This window comes from Chlorocebus sabaeus, chromosome 14 (genome assembly GCF_047675955.1).
Source record: "Chlorocebus sabaeus isolate Y175 chromosome 14, mChlSab1.0.hap1, whole genome shotgun sequence".
In the NCBI taxonomy this organism is placed as follows: domain Eukaryota; kingdom Metazoa; phylum Chordata; class Mammalia; order Primates; family Cercopithecidae; genus Chlorocebus; species Chlorocebus sabaeus.
The window spans coordinates 65,483,398-65,496,111 of NC_132917.1; the positions used below are offsets into that span (position 1 = coordinate 65,483,398).

Below are 12,714 nucleotides of genomic sequence, written 5' to 3' on the forward strand. Positions count from 1 at the left end.
GCTCAGGCTTCTGGCCTGAAAGAGTATAGGGCTGAAAGCTGGTCTCCAGGATGGGGTGGTGGGTGAGGTCCTGGTCATCCACATGCTCTGGGCTGAAGGTTAGTCTTGTTTCCTAGCCAGCAGAGGAGAGTTTGGGCAGGCTCATGGTCTGTGGGTTAGCTTGTTTGAAATATGCCTCCAGCTGGTGCATGGTGCCATGCACCTGTAGTCCCAGCTGCTTGGGAGGCTGAGTTGGGAGAATAGCTTGAGCCCCAGGAGTTCAAATCCAGCCTGAGCAACATAGTGAGATCTCATCTCTTAAAAAATAAAATAAAGAAAGAGATAAAGAAACGGCAACCCCAATGATAACAGAACAATGTGGTGTTATGGTCGTGGGGAACTTCATTTGTTGTTTGTGGAAAACCAACCAACTGGACCTCTATCGTGTGGCTTAGAAGCATGGAAACTTAGACAGTTGCCGAACGGGGCCTTAGATATTTTCAGACAGCAGAGGAGAGCTGTTTAGCCATAACAGAAGTCCGTGTGGTTGATTCATTCATTTATCCGTAAGTCACTTCTCAGTTAGTTGACTGTGCCCTCCTTGGTGGACTCAGGGTGACATAGGGTAGAGCATCCCAGAAACTGTCACAATTTCTTGGGAACTTATAGTCCATCAGGAAGACAGATACATTATGAATAGTTACCCAAATGTATATAATTACGGTAAGTAACATAAAGGCAAAGTATGGAGGGGTCATGACTTGCAGGGAGACCTGACCTAGTTTGGAGGGTCAGGAAAGGATTCTCCCTCCACATGACACTTAAGAGATCCAACAGATGAGCAGTGGAAGGGTGTTCAGACAGCCCTAATGCCAGCTAGCGCAAAGACTCTTTGATAATTAGAAGAACACAACTCTTTAAGCCAGTTTATTGCTGAATCATTGTAGTAATTCTGCGTCTGTGATGCCAGTGAGGCAAACGGTGTTCCCTGGAGTTGTGCAGTGCATGGCTGGTACAGTGCAAGGGAGGCTCTGGCTTCAGGAAGAGGAATGGCCCCGGGGTGAGCAGGAGCTCGGGCTGTTAGAGGAAAGCTCTGTGCAACCAGCTGAATGCAGGCAAACCAGGGGAAAAGAGAGAGTGAGGAGTGGGAAGAGGTGGGCCAGGGTTGAGACATGTAGCACATGGAAGTCTCTGTTAAGGATTTGAAGGATTTTAAGTCATTGAAGGGTTTTAAGCAAAGAAACAACTTGGTTATTTTTATATGTTAAAAAGCTTACTCTGGTTGCTGGATGGAGAATGGTTCAGAAGGCCAAAGTAGATGTGGAAAGACCAGATAGGAGGATTTTACAGTCCTGTGCTTGTGGGTAGAAGTACAAAGATTAGAGAAATATTTGGGAGGTGGAATGGATAGAATTTAGGGATGGATGATGTGCATGTGGGAGGCATGAAGGGGAAGGAGGAGTCAACCTTTAAAGACTGTCCTGAGAATCAGGAGCTGGCTAAGATGATTGCAAGGAGCATTCAGAGAGAGAGAGGACAGTGTCCTGGATGCCAAGGAAGGGTTGTCTCTAGAAGGAGGGATCCATGGGTCACTGTGTCAAAAGCCACAGATGTATCTGTGAGGGGCAACTTGGACTTGGCAAAGTCAGGCTTGGTGGATACATAAGTGTGAGAGTCAGGCTGGAACAGGCTGAGGAGTAGATGGGAGATGAGGAAGAGGAGAGAGTAAATGCAGGCAACTCATGAGATGTTTGTGAAGGAAAGAAGTAAGAGTGGGTGGTAGCCAATGGGAAATGTAGGTCTGGGGGGTCAGGTAGGGAGGATAACGTGGGAGAGAGTAGGATGGAAGGATCTAGTGGAGACAAAGAAATAGAGAGATACAGGACACAGAGAGGGCGAGTGATAATGAAACGTTCTGGAGAAGGCAGGAAAGGGTGGGAGCCAGTTATCTAAGGCAAGATTGGCTGTGGATAGGGAGTAGGTGTATCTCCATGGAAACAGCAGTGAAGGCGGAGAGGATGAAGTAGATGCAGGTAGGTCTGTCAGTTTGGTGGTGGGAAGCTGGTAGAGTTTCTTTCATGTGGGTTCTGTTGACTCTCTGGAGTAAGAGGCAAGATTGTCTGCTGAGAGGCTGAAGGTGAAATTTATGTGATGGACCAGCACCGGATGAAGCACGAGAAATTTGCAGAAAGAACAAAGGAGTGAGTGGAATCACTCACATCCACATAACATTGTATAATTTACAAATCACCCACACATAGTTTGTTTCATTTAAACCTTATTTCAAACACATGTGTTGGTTGATATTATCCTCTATCTTTAGATGAAAATAAGGTCCAAATGGGGTTCAAATTATTCTGGGACCTGTACCCTCCCAGAAGGATGCTGAGGAGCCCATTCTGCAATCCACCCTAACCAGCTTAGTGGTTTTTGTCTTTTTAGGTCTGTGCTGCATGGGAATCCCCTTCCTACATTTGAGAAACTTCCCACCATGTGATTCTTAGGGTGAGCAGAGCTAGCCTTTCAGCAGAGAAGCCTAGAAGGCCAATCAATACCTGCCCTCCTGAGCCCCCCGGGTGTCTAGGATGCAGGCAAGCACTGATGCTTCGGCAATTGCATGACACTGCCTGAGGCTCTGAATTGAGAGCTGGTGAGGCCAAGAAGTGGGGATGATCCCGCTAGGGTGATGGCAGCAGCAGCAATGGCAGTGACATCCGGTTTCCAGGGTCTGTGTCACCAAGGAAAGCACTTGCAGTGGTGACACAGGCTCAGGTGAACTCTTCAAAATGTGCCTGTAGGGAATCTGGGGCTATGGTTCCAGGACCCGGCTTTCTTTTGCACCTGCCAATTCCCTGAACCTCTTTCTCCAGGCATTCTGGAGTCTTTGAGCTGCCCTTAGTAAAGTCTTTGTTTGCTCAGTTCAGGCAGAGCCATTTCTGTTGTTTATGGCCAACAACCCTGACTGGTACACCTGCTTAAACCAAGAGCATAGTTATATGTGCAAGAAGAGCCTGCAGCTCACAGTGGTGTATTTAAGTTCTCAACATTCAAGTTATGTAGAAGACTCCAAGTTGAGGAGTGGGCATTCATACTTGTTCTTCTTGCTCAGGAAAATTAACCTCATTCAGACTCAGGAGAACAGAAACGCTTTGAGAAATCTCACAAAATAGCTGGGTACCTTATTCACATGCTAGGGGTTTTCATGTTACTGGAGGAGTTTGGGCATAGAGTGATCCTTGTGTCCAGAGCTTTGGAGCCAGTCAGAAATCAATATTGAGCCATTGGGTTGACTTTGCTACCTAGAATTCAGAGACAGTCCTCAGTTTCTTAGATATGCCTTAAGTCTCAAAAGTCAGGGTTGGTCAGGCGCAGTGGCTCATGCCTGTAATCCCAGCACTTTGGGAGGCTGAGGCGGGCAGATCATGAGGTCAGGAGTTCTAGACCAGCTTGACCGATATGGTGAATCCCTGTTTGTATTAAAAATACAAAAATTAGCTGGGTGTGATGGTGCGTGCGTGTAATCCCAGCTACTCAGGAGGCTGAGGCAGGAGAACCGCTTGAACCTGGGAGGCGGAGGTTGCAGTGAGCCAAGATTACGCCATTGCCCTCCAGCCTGGATGACACAGTGAGACTCCATCTCAAAAAAAAAAAAAAAAAAAAAAAAAAAAAAAGGCAGGGTGGCATTTATTTGCTGTTGATACAAAGGTTGCCAAAAAAGCTCATTCTGGCTTCTGGAGGGCTACCTAAAGAGTGATTGATTGGTGAGATCTACCACTGCTACAAAGATGGGGCTTGTGCCCATCCCCGATTTAGATTCAGATGTTGGAGGCACAAGCTCCTGAAGGGCACATCAAGGTTAACCCTACCTTCACATAGACTTACAGGTTTCCCTTGGGCAGATGAAGTAGCCAAGATATTATGTTGCCACTTTGGAGCCCTCAGTCCAAGCCAAGATTGAGTGAGTATGGGCCTTGAATTTCATTCATTTCCTAGTATGAAATCCCTTTGATTTTAGGGGATCTGACAAATTATTCTGTGTTACTTCTGTTGTTACTCTACAAAATATTCTTTTTAAAAGACATTTATAAATCAACAATAATAGTTATCTTAAGACACCAGGGTTAGAAACTATAACTCAAACAAAAGTAAGCAGAGGCATAGATAATTTGATGAATATAATAACAAGCTCATGCTATTAGAATTATGTAGAGCACTATGCACAACAATAGAGATACATTTTCTTTTGGAGCACGCAAGAAACATTTGTAAAAACTGGCCACATACCAGGCTGCAAAGGAAGCCTCAATAAATTCCGAGGAATGATAATTATGCAGATTATGTTCTTTGAATATAACACTAGAAGACTAAAAGTTACCTAGAAAAATCCCATCAGAATAAAATTAAAAAATGAAAAATCTCGTATGTCTGGAAACCAAATAATATTACTAAGAAATTATTCAATTAAAAGGGAGGCTTACTTGTTAAATTCCTAATGAGTATAAGAGAAATTAATAAAAATAAATAATGATTAATGCTAAATGACAATAAGAATCCTTCCTATTCAAATAAACAGGACATAGCTAAAACACAAAAAGAAAAAAATCACATAATTATCTCAGTAAATGTAGAAAATATTTGATAAAATTAAATGCCTATTTATATTGAAAAACCTAGAACACAAATCATACTTAATGGAGAAAGATGCATTACATTTTAAGACTAGTAGTAAGACAAGGATACCCATTACCCCCCATTGTTGTTAGCACAACACTGGACTTTCTAGACAACTGTAAATGAAGAACAAAAAGGATGGGAATTAGAGGGGAAGGAATGAAACTATCACTATTTGCAGATAATGTGATAATCTACATAGTAAAAATGGCAGATCCTACCATTAGAGTTAAGCAAGGTTGCCAGATGCAAGATCAGCTTATGCATTGCAATAGAATTTCTCAATACCAGCAAAAACTGATTAGAAAATATAATTTAAAAATAATATTCATGAAAGCAACAAAAACTATTACATATTTAGGAAATAAACAAGATCTCTATAGGTAAAATATTAAAACTTTTAAAAGCTATAAAAAGAAGCATGAATAAATGGAGTAATTTTTACATATTTTAGTCAGATGACAATATAAAGTTGTGTTAATTCTCCCTCAATTTTTTGATTTTTGAGACAGAGTCTAGCTTTGTTGCTCAGGCTGGAGTCCAGTGGCATGATCTTGGCTCACTGCAACCTCCTCCTCCTGGGTTCAAACGATTCTTGTGCCTCAGCCTCCTGAGTAGCTGGGATTACAGATGTGCACTACCACTGACCTGGCTAATTTTTCTAGTTTTAGCAGAGATGGGGTATCACCATATTGGCCAAGCTGGTCTCAAACTTCTGACCTCAAGTGATCTGCCTGCCTTGGCCTCCCAAAGTGCTGGGATTACAGGTGTGAACCACTGTGTCCGGCCACAATTCTCCCCAAATTAACCTATAAAGTCAAGGCAATCTCAACAAAATTCCAGTAGGATATTTTTAAGGAGCTTGATGATGTATTTTAGAAGTTGTATGGAAGATTAAGAGGTTCATGAATAACAACTTTGAGAAAGAACACAGGGAGGAATGTTGCCCTATCAGATATTAAGATATATTGTATCAAGATATTAAGACATAGCCTTGTTGTGGCAAAATAGAACAGAGTAACAGAGTAGAGCACTCAGTTGACAGACCCATGTGTGTAAGGAATTTAATGAATGATAAAGATGACCTACTAAGGGAATTGGATCCTGTGGCATATTCCATTCCCAAAGAGGATTGCAGCGTTATCTCCCTCCCATGTGTGCTTCGTTACAAAGTGACTTTGAGCCTCTTCCTATTAGAGGTGAAATGTATGTTTCCTCGCTGTGATTCTGGGCAGGTTTGTGATGACAGTGGAAGTCATGCTAAATGATTTTTGAAGTTATATATAAAGCTAATATAGCCTGAGCAAGTGATGTTAAGGTTTTATAAAGTCATACAGCTTTTGAATTTTTCTTTGTCTTGGAACTCAGCCATCATAATGTGAAGAAACCCAAGCAGCCTGTGCAGAGGCGCTAGTGGAGAGGAACTCAGGTGCTCCTGCCCTCAGTCTTAACTGAACTTTCAGCTGACAGCCATCACCAACTTGCCAGCCACAGGAGTGAGCCAACTTGAGGGTGGATCTTTCAGTCCCAGTGGAGCCATTTCAGCTGACACTCCATGGTAAAAAGATGAACCATCCTTGCTGATCCTTGCCAGTGCTGCAGGTACATGAGCCAAATAAATGTTTTTGTTGTTTTAAGCCACTACATTTTGGAGTGTTTTGTTATACTGCTGTGTTAAACAGGTCTCTGTATCATACCATATACATATATTGGTTCTAAATGTTAAAGATAATACAGTTTGTGGAATATTATATAATAGACTATCTTTGTAACATAGGAGTGGGGAAGGATTTCTTAAGCAAAATCCTAAATTCACAAATCATGTGCCCAAAATGGATGACTTTGATTAAATAGGAGGTAAGCAATTTTGCCCAGTGAGAAATTGATAAAATGAACAGAAAGATAATTGTTCGGGTGACTCTAGTTGTAAATATCAACAGTCTAATATTTGGAATTTATGAGGAACTGTTGCAAATCAAGAAAAAAAAAAAAAGCAGCCCCTATGAAAAAGCAATCAAAGACTGAAAACTTTCAGTTTACAAGGAAGCTCATATGACTAAAAAGCATATGAAGTATGCAAACTCACAAATGAGTAGAAAAAAAAATCAATATTTTATGTTACACCTAGCTGAGTGGCAGAACTTGGAGAGTAGAGGGTATTAGTTTCTTAGGGTTTCCATAGCAAAGTACCAAACACTCGGTGGCTTAAATAAGAGGAACTTATTTGCTTATAGTTTTGGAGGCTAGAAGTTCAAAATCGAGGTGTCAGCAGGGTTGGGTTCTTTTAAGAGGTGTGGGAAAGAATCAGTTCCAGGCTTCTCTCCTAGCTTACGGTGGTTTGCTGACAATCTTTGGCCTTCCTTGGCTTGTAGATGCCTCATCCCAATCTCTGCCTTCATCTTCACATGATGTTCTCCTGTGTCTGTCCATATGGTCTTCCCTCTATACATGACTGCCTTTGGATCCAAATATTTTCCTTTCTACAAAGACACCAGTCATGTTGGATCGGGACCCTTCCTAATGACCTCAACTTGACTGCATTTTAAAACGTGGTCACATTCTGAGCTACTGGGAGTTATGACTTTAACATATCTTTCTTGGGGGACATATTTCAATCCATAACACTGAGTATTGTGCAACGTTGGTGGGGATGTGAGCCTTCAAAACCCTCAGGCTATGCTGGTGGGAGGGAGAATGGGAGCAGCCTAGCAGTACTCAGTGAAGCCAAGTATACTCACACCATGTGACGCAGCTTTCCTAATCCCAGGAATACATGCTGGAGAATTTCCCATATAGATTTTTTTGTGTGTATTTTTAGTAGAGATGGGGTTTCACCATGTTGTCTAGGCTGGTCTCAAACTCCTGAGCTCAAGTGATCAGCCTGCCTTGGCCTCCCAAAGTGCTGGGATTACAGCTGTGAATATACCGCTCCCATCATAGCCTCCCATACAGATTCATAAGTACATATATGGGAAGATAATCACAGCATTGTTTGTTGGTAGTGAGGAGTTGGAAACATTCTAGTTGTTCATCCTTGTGGGGCTGGATATGTTAAATCTGATGGGTACAGATTATGGAACAGTATGCAGCATCTAGGAGAAATGACTAGATGCATGCGTGGCAATGTGGATAGATCTCAAAAACATCATGCTAGGTGAAAAAAGGAAGAGACCAGATGATATCTAAAACATGAGAACATAACATTTCTATACGATAAAATATATGCATACAAGACAATAGTCAAAGCACGTATACATATAAGCACAATACAATGCTTGTCAATATGGGGAGAGAAACTGGACTGTGGAATGGAGATGAAAGAGAATTAGTAAAAAGTGGGCATGCAGGGTTGTGTGTTGACCTCAAACAGTAATGTCCCATGAACAGAAGAATTTGTTCAAATCAACCCTGAATCCTGAAACACACACACTTTCCCATGAAATACTCCACTTCCATTGATTGACTGATTGATTGATTGAGATGGAGTCTCGCTCTGTCACTCAGGCTGGAGTGCAGTAATGTGATCTTGGCTCACTGCAACCTCCACCTCCCAGGTTCAAGTGATTCTCCTACCTCAGCCTCCCAAGTAGCTGGGATTACAGGTGGCTGCCACCATACCTGGCTAATTTTTTTTTTTTTTGTATTTTTAGTAGAGACAGGGTTTCACCATGATGGCCAGGCTGGTCTCAAACTTCTGATTTCAAGTGATCTACCTACCTTGGCCTCTCAAAGTGCTGGGATTGCAGGCGTGAGCCACCATGTCCGGCCTGAAAATACTTTTATCCAATGAGAGTTTTAAGATCTTAAGGTTGGTGGAATGGGACATCAATTTTGCAACATTAAGAATTAAAAAAACAAAAAAGGAAAAAATATCTTAAGGTTGGAAGAGACCTTCCTTTCAACAGTCCTGTCTTGCCCTGCACTGCTTGTTGAGGGAGATACAAGAGAAGCAAGATGCACTTCCCGTCCTCAGGATGATTCATCTTGATGGGGAGAAAACATGCTCAAGAAACAATTCTGTGATGATGCAAGTCAGCATGCAGCTCAGCAAAGGGAGAGGGACTGGGGAAGAGCAGGATGTCTGTTCAAAATAAAAATAGGTAGATGGAATGTATTGACTTCAGAAGAATTTGCAAAGGACTCCCCAGGCCCTCAGCTTGCTGCCCACTGCCGGAAGCCACAAATTTCACCTGTTCTACCAGGAAGCTCACCTGTGACCTGCTGATGGTGAAGAGGATTTGCAGGAGCATGGGCTCACCTCCCAGCTTCAGTCAGATTACTTTTATACCTAGGGCTCTAGATTAAGATTTTCCTTGACCAGGTGTGGTAGCTCATGCTTGTAATCATAGCACTTTGGGAGGCTGAGGGAGGTGGATCCCTGAACGAAGGAATTCAAGACCAGCCTGGGCAACAGGGCGAAACCTCATCTCTACAAAAAATACAAAAATTAGTCAGGCGTGGTGGTGTGTGCCTATAGTGCCAGCTAGTTGGGAAGCTGGGGTGGGAGGATCACTTGAGGCTGGGAGGTCAAGGGTGCAAGTGAGCCATGATTGAGAACCACAGGTCTACAGGACAAAGTCCTAGTGCCACAGCAGGGTCTTCTGGGCCCTCTCCTCCTCCCAATCTGGCTCTTGCTGACCTCTTGAACTTCCTTGGATATCAGGCACTGCCATTTTATGAATACCTCCTCACTCACTTGTGCCTCTGTCTGTTGAGTGAATTCCTCATCTCCCTCAAGCTTTATCTCCAGCATCTTTTCCTCTTTGGACTCTCTCCTCACCCATCTCCTTCCCCTACCTAGAGCTGATCCCTGGCTCCTTTATTAAAGCATTCACCACACCCTGTGCTGCAACTTTCTTGCCAGCCAGCAGTGAGCATCCCAGAGACCAGCCACACCCTTCTCCATCTTTGTCGCCTCAGCAACCCACATGGTGCCTGGCACTTAATAAGTGATAAGTGAACATTTGTGAAGGCAACATGTGAATTGCTACATGTTTGTTTTTCTGAGTTCCTGTATTTGCTCGCATAAAAACATATGACATTTATTTATTCATTTTTTTTTTTTTTTACAAAAGTTTATTTTATTTTATTTTTTGGGATGGAGTCTTGCTCTGTTGCCCAGGCTGGAGTACAGTGGTGCGGATCTCGGCTCACTGCAACCTCCACCTCCCAGGTTCAAGCAATTCTCCTGCCTCAGCCTGCCGAGTAGCTGGGACTACAGGTGCATGCCACCATACCCAGCTAACTTTTTGTATTTTTAGTAGAGACAGGGTTTCACTGTGTTAGCCAGAATGGTCTTGAGCTCCTGACCTCGTGATCCACCCGCCTCAGCCTCCCAAAGTGCTGGGATTACAGGCATGAGCCACCGTGCCCGGCCAAGTTTATTCTTAAATGTGCAAAAGACTCCAAGACAACTCTTTATTCTAGTTATAGGTGGTAAAAGATATTATGGCAGAGAATGCAGATGTTTAAATAGAAATGGAATTGACGGTCATCATCATCTCAGGCACAAGGAGCAGCTTATTTTTTGCCAGATTTCTTTTTTGTTCCCATTATAATACTTCTAAAAAAATTGGCACATTGTACATGTTTATGGGAACAGTTTGATTTTTACATACATGTATCTGTCGTATAATGATTAAACTAGGGCATTTGGCATATTCGTCACCTCATATATCTGTAATTTCTTTTTTTTTTTTTTTTTGAGATGGAGTTTTGCTCTTGTTGCCCAAGCTGAAGTGCAGTGGCACCATCTTGGATCACTGCAACCTCTGCCTCCCGGGTTCAAGCAATCCTTCTGCCTCAGCCTCCCAAGTAGCTGGGATTACAGGTGCGTGCCACCACACCCGGCTAATTTTTTGTATTTTTAGTAGAAACGGGGTTTCACCATGTTAGCCAGGCTGGTCTTGAACTCCTGACCTCAGATGATCCACTGGCCTTGCCCTCCCAAAGAGCTGAGATTACAGGCGTGAGTCACCATGCCTGGCTGCATTTGTAATTTCTTTGTGGTGAGAACTTTTAAAATCCTTGCTTCTAGCTATTTTCTTTTCTTTTTCTTTCTTTCTTTCTTTTTTTTGAGACAGGGTCTCGTTCTGTGGCTCAGGCTGGAGTGGAGTGGCACAATCAAGGCTCACTGCAGTCTCTACCTCTTAGGCTCAAGTGATCCTCCTACCTTAACCTCCCAAGCAGCTGGGACCACAGGTGTGCACCACCACATCTGGTAATTTTTAAATCTTTTTGTAGAGTTAGAGTCTCTCTGTGTTGCCCAGGCTGGTCTCAAACTCTTGGGCTTAAGTGATCTCCTGCCTTGGGCTCCAAAGTGCTGGGATTATAGGCGTGAGTTGCTGTGACCAGCCTTCTAGCTATTTTCTAATATGTAATACCTTACTGTTAACCATGGTCACCCTAGTGTACAATAGAGCAACATAACTTACTCCATCTTTCTAATTGTAACTTTGTACCCATTGACCAACCTCTCCCCATCCTCCCTTCTCCCCTCCTCTTCCCAGTCATAACCACTGTTCTGTTCTCTGCTTCTATGATATCAACTATTTTTTTTTAGAGCCCACATATGAGTGAGATCATGCCGTGTTTGCCTTTCTGTGTCTGGCTTATTTCACTTAACATGATGTCTTCCATTTCAACATTCTGTTGAAAATGACAGGATTTCATTCCTTTCTATGGCTGAATAATATTCCAGTGTGTATATATGCCACATTTTCCTTGTCCATTCGTCCATTGATGGACAATTGGTTGATTTTATGTGTTGGCTATTGTGAGAAGTGCTGCAATAAAAATGAGAGTACAGGTATCTCTCTGACATACTGGTTTCATTCCCTTTGGATACATTCCCAGTAGTGGAATTGCTGGTTCATATGGTAGTCCTAGTTTTATTTTTTTGAGGAACCTCCATACTGTTTTCTATAGTGGGTGTACTAATTTTTTTTTTTGGCAGATTTCTTAATTCCACCTGTGTCCAGGGCCCCTTCAGCTTCTGTTTGTTTCTGCTTGAAAGCCATTTCTTCCTTGTCCATCTCCTTGGCCTGTTCCTTGTGCTGTTTCGGGGGCTGCTTTTTGCCACCTTTGTGTCCAGACATGGCACCTGCTGCCTCTTTAAAAACATATGGCATTTAAAATGGGGCTCTCTCTCTCCATCTAGCATGGGGATTAGCAAACTATGGCCTGTGGACCAAATCCAGTCTGTGATCTGTTTTAGCCCACAGGTTAATAATGGTTTTTACATTTTTAAAGACATAAAAAATAAAAACTAAGAAAATTATGTGACAGAGAACTGTATGTGGCTTGCAAAGCCTAAAATACTTATCTGACCCTTTACAGAAAAAAATTGCCAGCCCAGGGGACACTATCAGAGGCCACTATGAAAAGTCATGGGATTCCATAGGCTGTGAGGAGTGGATTTGCACTGGTTAACACTAGCTGACACTTAGCTAACATAATAAATTTTTTTTTTATGTGCCAGCTACTGTTCTAAGGACTTTACATATGTTAACTCATTCAATTCTCCTCCAAACCCTGAAAGACAGGCATTATTGTTAGTCTCATTTTATAAATGAGGAAACTGAGATACAGAACTTTTGATGTGGTTAAGGTCCCACAGTGGGTTTTGTTCTGATTGACCTGAGACTCAACCGGGCATGGTGGTTGAGAACAATGGGCTCTTGTGCCACTCTGCCTGGTTTCGGTCCTGGCTCCATGATTTAAATGAGTCTCTACTTAAAGTGCTTAGCTTAGTACCTGGTATAGCATGGGAACTAGGTAAGTGTTCCCTAGTATTATTGGGGTCTGCAAAGTCACATTCACAAATAGCTTCTGTTACTATAATGGAATAGAGAAGATCACTCACTAGAACTAGAGAAAAACAGTCAGATTGGGAGAACTGTGTTTCCTAGCATACTGTGCATGATGAGGGCAGTCATGGATAGAGAGTGTGGTGTTGACATAAAGGTGTGTGAATTGAATGAGGGAGCAGAATGATGATGTAGGATGTGTGTGTCTGTGTGTGTGTGTGTGCATGTGTGCGTGTGTATATAAACGTGGGGGGAC

General features: G+C 42.7%; 1 long non-coding RNA gene across 2 annotated transcripts in view; it reads left to right on the plus strand.

The window, feature by feature from the left end:
* Nucleotides 1-6,024: 6,024 nt before the first annotated feature.
* Nucleotides 6,025-12,714, plus strand: part of LOC103220145 (uncharacterized) — an 84,929-nt gene continuing 78,239 nt past the window's right edge. For both annotated transcript variants that reach the window (XR_012095336.1, XR_012095335.1), the window contains exon 1: nt 6,025-6,252. This is a non-coding gene — a long non-coding RNA (uncharacterized lncRNA). The remainder of the gene's footprint in view (nt 6,253-12,714) is intronic.